Here is a 6343-nt window from a genome sequence, read left to right as displayed (position 1 = left end):
GTTCTTCGCATCAGGTGTCATTAGAGTACATAAAATATAAACAGCTGTTGTTCTTGTTAGTTGCTCAGTTGTGTCTGACTTTTATGACCCCATGAACTACAGCCCTCCAGGCTCCTCTGTCCATGGGATTTCCCAGGCAATAATACTGGAGTGGGTCGTCGTTTCCTTCTCCAGGGGATCTTCCTGGCCCATAGATCTCTCCTGCATTGGCAGGAAGATTCTTTACCACTGAGCTGCCAGAGAAGCCCATAAACAGCTGTGAACGTTAATTTTTGTAATAGTTAAGGATTGACTAATAGCAAGAGACTATTTAGCCACGATCACTAGGATTACAAAAGAGTTGACCCGCACTTGTAATTTTCTGTTTACGTGTCCACAGTTGCACTTAGACTACAAGGTCCATTTGGATGGGCCCATCTTTATATTTTCACTGATGTTGTCTCTCTACTATTAGAGTTGGCATTTAATAATTACTTGTTGAGTTAAATTATAGAATGCCATGGATGATAGATGTGAATTAGCTTAAAAATGTCACCTTTTGTATAAATCAGTTTCTTCACTCTCTTTTGTAACAAGGCAGGGATAAATATTTTAATGTTGAGTGACTGAATAAAACAATGATCAGGTGGTAAATAAACAGTTGTTGCTGTTTAGTCACTCAGTTCTGTCTCTTTTGTGACCGGATGGACTGTGGCCTTCTAGGCTCCTCTGTCCATGGCATTTTCCAGGAAAGAAAGAGACATATGGGCCAAAAAATACACCAGTATCCTCTTGGCTGGTCTGTTTTGGGCTCCACATAGGTCCCTAGTAGTTTAGCCCAATTTCGATGGAGACTAGAAGAATGAGACCAGGGTCATCAGCTTGACTCACGAAGGAGCCCCTTAGTTTTGCTCTGCCCGGTGGCCTAAGCTGCATTGTGAAACCAGACCGAGGTCAAACCGGTCTTGATAGATGATGGTGTGAGCAACATACTTGCCTTCTCAGAGATCCTCCCTTGGGGTGATTCTTTATCTTCTTACAGGGGCCAGAGTCACGGTTTACATCCCAGGAGCAAGTTCCCATCACACAAATAACCGAATTCCATGGGTCAGCTCCCCACCCCCCACCCCCATTTAATTCGTCAAAGGGCCCTTCCCTTGGTATTCCAGTAAGGACCTGTTAATGGTTAACCTGGTAAAAGGAACAGGTGTCCAAGAAGTAAAGACTCTTATGATGAGACTGTCAGACCTAATGAGAGCCTGAGGAGAAGGCATTTCTGGGAAAATGGGTCACACATTCCCTCCTTCTATAAGTTAGTTGTTTATGTGTTCGATTCCAGGCCCAGTGCTGCAGAGGATTGAATACAGACACAGACAGATTGAGAGGCATGCATATACTCATGTATACACACACACACACTCACACACAGACTTTCCGCTTTAGAACCTTATAAATGGAGGAAGCCTTACAAATGCATAGGTTATTATAATAAAGGCAATAGGTAATAAGAGCAATCATTTTCTGTTTAAATAATGATTTGCTGATTCCTATCAATAGCCTCTCTTGCCCCTCTTTTGTTCCCATTAATCTCTCTTTCCTCTCTACCTTTATCTGATTGTGCTTTCCAGCTCCTGGGCCTTAACACAGAATGGCAGTTCCTAGGAAAAGCAAAAGCAAGAAGAACAATAGCCTTTCAGTGGATTCTTGTTTGCAGGAAAATGCTAGAGACTGGAAGGGTCATGTGAGTCAGGAAACTCTTGCTCCTGGCAATTGAAATCCTTGTCATCTGATAAAGAAAGGTCAGGTCTGCACTGGAGCTCAGCTAAAAGCCATGGGGTTACCTGAGGTCTGGGCCCCGGTGGCCAGGAGCTGGGAAGGGAAATAACTGGGTGGGGCCTGGGCAGCAAAGGCTCCAGTAAGGACTCGGCTTCTTATCTCTGCTCTGCCATGTCCTGCCTCTGATTTCGGGAGTCACACTGCTCCTCTGAACTTCGGTTTCTTCATTTACAGTGTGGCTATAACATGCACTCTACCTAATGCAATTGTTGTGAGGCTGAAAATGCTCATTTCAGTAGAACTCATGTTTCTTGGTTCCCTGGAGAATTGGCACATACCTTACACCCCCTTAAACTTGAGAAGTGATTCAGCAATTTCCCAAAGGACCTTGCAAGGAAGCATACAGCTTTATACGGCATCTGCTCTGTAGCAATGTATGTGATTCAGTCTAATGATCTCAGCCATCCTACAAAGAAGATACTTTCTTCTTCCCTATACAGAGGGAAAAATCAGAGCTTAGGGGAGTTGACTGCACCATACCTGGGATCCCTTGGAGACTAGAACTCAGGTCTATCTGACTCAGCATTTATCCATTTCTCACTGTGCCCCACTGGCTCACACTTTGGATACAGATGGATATAGAAGTAAAACCTAGGCTTCTCACAAAGTCAACAGGAGCCTGTACACTCAAGTAGGCCATGGAGAAATGGGAGAAGAGACAGTGGGACCTCTAGAAGACACCCACCTCAGGACTGTTTTGTGGAGACAGCTGAGGGCCGGTGAGAGGCCTGTGTCTACCCAGTGGATGTCACTTCTTTCTCTCTCTCTTTCCTTCTCCAGTATCTATTTGGACAAGATCGGGCATGTTCAGGGTAGTATAGCCATGGACTCCAGTATCTATTTAGGATGACCCCAAAGCCAAGGGTCCACAGAATACATTTCCTGTCCCACACTGGGCTCTCAAAGCTGCCTAACTGCCCTCCAGCAGTCGGGCCAGGTGGAATGGAACCTGACTGGGGAACAGCTTGGAAGCTGAGGGGGGGTGAAGGGTCATCAGTGGCAGGCTTTGCTCTAACTCCCTTTCATGGTACAGGCTGCCGCCTCCTCCTGGCCTGCTTTCTGATATCCCTAAGGCCTCTCCAAGTAGGGAGAGTGGAAGGACAGAGCGGATGTGGCCAATCAAGAGATGCTATCCTCTAATCAGGTCACCCCAGCAGCCCCCTGTCTAACCCAGTTGGCACTGAGCTTTTTGCTTGGGGATCATTTTGTTGTGTAACAGTAATGCTGACCTCAAGCTAGGCCACTCTGTCCAGAACCTTGCTTGATCTACAGCAACTCTCCCTGGGAGTTCTGTCTTGCTGGCAGGTCTCCAGAAGGAGGTGGTGCCGTTTAGCCAGGGGAGTCAGCAAATGGCCTTTCCCCCAGCTTGGCCTGCTTAGATAATCTGCTGATGGGTTTTCTTTGAGTACAGAAGGATCCTAATTTCCTAGAGATGTGTGAAAAAAACCTCAGTTTATCAGAGAAGACATCAAAGTTGCTATATAGAAGTTCGTGATATAAAAATCAATTTGGATTTTTATCCAAAATTTTTATCAAAATCGAAATTGATTTTTATGACCAGTCAGTTAGGAAACAAAAACTTTTAAAGTGAACATTTATAAGAGAAACAAAGCTATGAGGGGCCAGGAATAAATCCAATGAGGTATATATATGATCTCTATGAAGAAAATTACAAAACTTCATTTACTTAGGTATTCTTTGCTAGAGAGATGAGGCATGTTCATGATATGAAGATTCACTGTTAAAAGATTTTAATTCTCCCGAAATTAATCTAGAAATTATAAAAATCCAGACAGGATATTTTGTGTAACTTGGTAAGATGATTCTAACATTGCTTCAAAAAAGCAAAGGGCCAAAATACCTATGAAATTTTGAAAAAAAACAAAGATGAGTCACTTGCCTTATCAGACTTATTAAAGTGGTGTGGTATTAGCCCAGAAGGAGACAAATAGCCCTGTGGAACAGAATAGAGGGCCCCCAGGCAGATTCCTGTGCGTATGAAGGCTTGATGTATGACAGAGACAACATGCACATCTGTAGAGAAAGGATGAATTATTCAAAAAATGACACTGGGAATTCAGTAACCCATGTAGAGAAACAAAACCAAACACAACCCATTTAATTAGAGGTGAAAAATTTGAAAAGCAGGATTTTAGGACATCTAGGAGAAAATATAGAAAACTCTCAGGATCAGAGAGTAAACAGTAATACCTGAAAACACAGAAGGACAGACTATAAAGAATAGTGATAAATTTATCAGCATTCTCATCAAAAGACGCCGTAAGGTAAAAATAAAAAATAGACAAGTATGAGCTGGGAGAAAATGTTGGCAAGGAGGCAGCTATAAGGGGTGCTTGGTCTCCCTTCAGGAGAGAGGCGCCTGCCAGGTGTGTGATTGGCTGACAGCCTGTGGCTGCCGCACCTTCTAGATCCACCAGTGTTCAGGCCGAGACCATGCTCTCCCTGGCCCAACTGCGCATGGTGGGGGCACTCAAGCTGAGCCGTTCTTGCCCAGCATTGGTTTCCTTTAAAAGGCAAACGTTCTTCTGAGGCTCTCCGTTAGCTGGACGGAGACCTCAGAACTCTCTTTGGACGAAGTCTCTTCCTACCCAATCCTCCTTTCTTCTCTCTGCCATCACAGGTAGCAAGATCTGCATCGGGATCTGCAGGCTCTTCCCAGCCACTCCTGCTCTTTGTCCCATTACCTTTCAGAGCATTGAAAGTAAAAAAAGTTAACGTGTTAGTCGCTAAGTCATGTCCAACTCTTTGTGATCCCAATAATTGTCTTCACTTCTAATTCCTTCTTGGTGTCTGCTTCTCGGAGGGCCTGAACAGACATAACTTATAAAGTTGTAGAGGAGTGCAGCTTTCCTGGTGGTCCAGTGGTTAAGATGTCACTTTCCAAGGCAGTGGTGGAAGTTCAGTCCTTGGTTGGGGAGCTAAGATCCCACGTTTCACAACCAAAAAAACCAAAACATGAAACAAGCAAGATTGTAATAAATTCAATAAAGACTTTAAAAATGGTCCACATAAAAAAAAATCTAAAAAAACAAGATTGGTATTCAGAATGTATATGTAAAAACAAGTAAACTACAGATTGATGAGGTAAAAAGAAACAACTCCATAGATATGTAGGCAAAAGATGAAAACAGGCAATCCATTGAAGAAATCTAAAAAGTCAATACATACATGAAAAGATGCCCAACCTCACTACTAGTCAGGAAAATGTAAGTTACAGGAAACCAGTACTATTTAATACTACGATAGCCTGCCAGGCTCCTCTGTCTATGGGATTTTCCAGGCAAGGAGATGGGTTGCCATTTCCTTCTCCAGAGGCTCTTCCAGGGATTGAACCTGCCTCTCCAGTTTGGCAGATGGATTCTTTACCACTGAGCCACAGAAGAAACTTTTAATACTTAAAAGATTGGTAAAAACCAAAAACATTTGCTGAAGTATTGGGGAAGATGTGAAGCAACAAGAACACGTGTGCTGTTGGTGGGAGGGTAAATTCAGGCGACAATTTTCGACAGTATAGTGATTACTCATTTAGAAATGATGAGGAAGTGCTTACCCATCTTTAGACTTCCCCACATGTGCATGAGGAGACACACAGAAGAATACTTCGCAGAATTATTTGAAAGAGGAAAAAACCCAGAACAACCTAAATGTCCAGCGAAAGAAAAATGGATGAAAACATTGTGAAATGGACATTGCCAAGAAATGTCATACAGCCATAAAAATAAATAAACCACAGCAAAAATTTCTGCATGGAATGGAAGTGGCAAACTGACTTTTGGCTGTGAAAAGTCCTGGCAATGTATACTTTATTTTAAAAAGCTAAAAGAAGAAACAGAGAAGGAGGTGGAGAAAAAGGGCCTTGTTTATCCTCTAGTCTACAGGAACTAAGTTGGCAAATAATTTGATGTGGTTTATCTTGGCCACACCAACTGCTGAAGGAGACTAATTATGATTTTGTAAATCTTTCATCTATTAAAAGCAGACACAGAAAAGGGTCATTTGTTAGCAATATTTTTTCTCATCAATCCCAGCAGGTGTTGAAGTTGCTCGAAGTTGGCAGTAGTCTCTCAAATGTCTGCCTTGAGTGGGCCTGGCATTCATGAGTACAAAGGGAAGGAAGAGGGTGGGGAGGAGGCTTTGGCGGAGGAAGCGGGGGATGAGTGGGAGGGCTGGGGAGTTGCCCCTCCCTCCCCCCACCCCCCAACCCTGACCCAGGCCCTACTTTCCTCTAGCCCAAAGCTTACAGCCCAGCTCCTGCCTCGTGTGTGCTGTCCTGGAATTCTTATTATGTCTCAGGAATCTGGTTCTGGCCTGTGATGCAATTACAGACTGCGGTGTCCAGCCTCACCGATGTGACCTAGGAGGGGAAACCTCTCTTCTGGATGCCTGCTTTGGTAAACCTCCCAGGCCTTTCTGCCAGGGCCTTGTCCCCAGTTGCCTTCCTGATCTGGGACTGACTGACAAGCCCTGGGCTGTTTACTCGCCCCTCCCTTCCCCTAGGAAAGTGTCC

This window comes from Bubalus kerabau, chromosome 11 (assembly GCF_029407905.1).
Source record: "Bubalus kerabau isolate K-KA32 ecotype Philippines breed swamp buffalo chromosome 11, PCC_UOA_SB_1v2, whole genome shotgun sequence".
Lineage (NCBI taxonomy): Eukaryota > Metazoa > Chordata > Mammalia > Artiodactyla > Bovidae > Bubalus > Bubalus kerabau.
The sequence above is the reverse complement of the archived record's forward strand: the minus strand, read 5'-3'. Positions refer to the sequence as shown.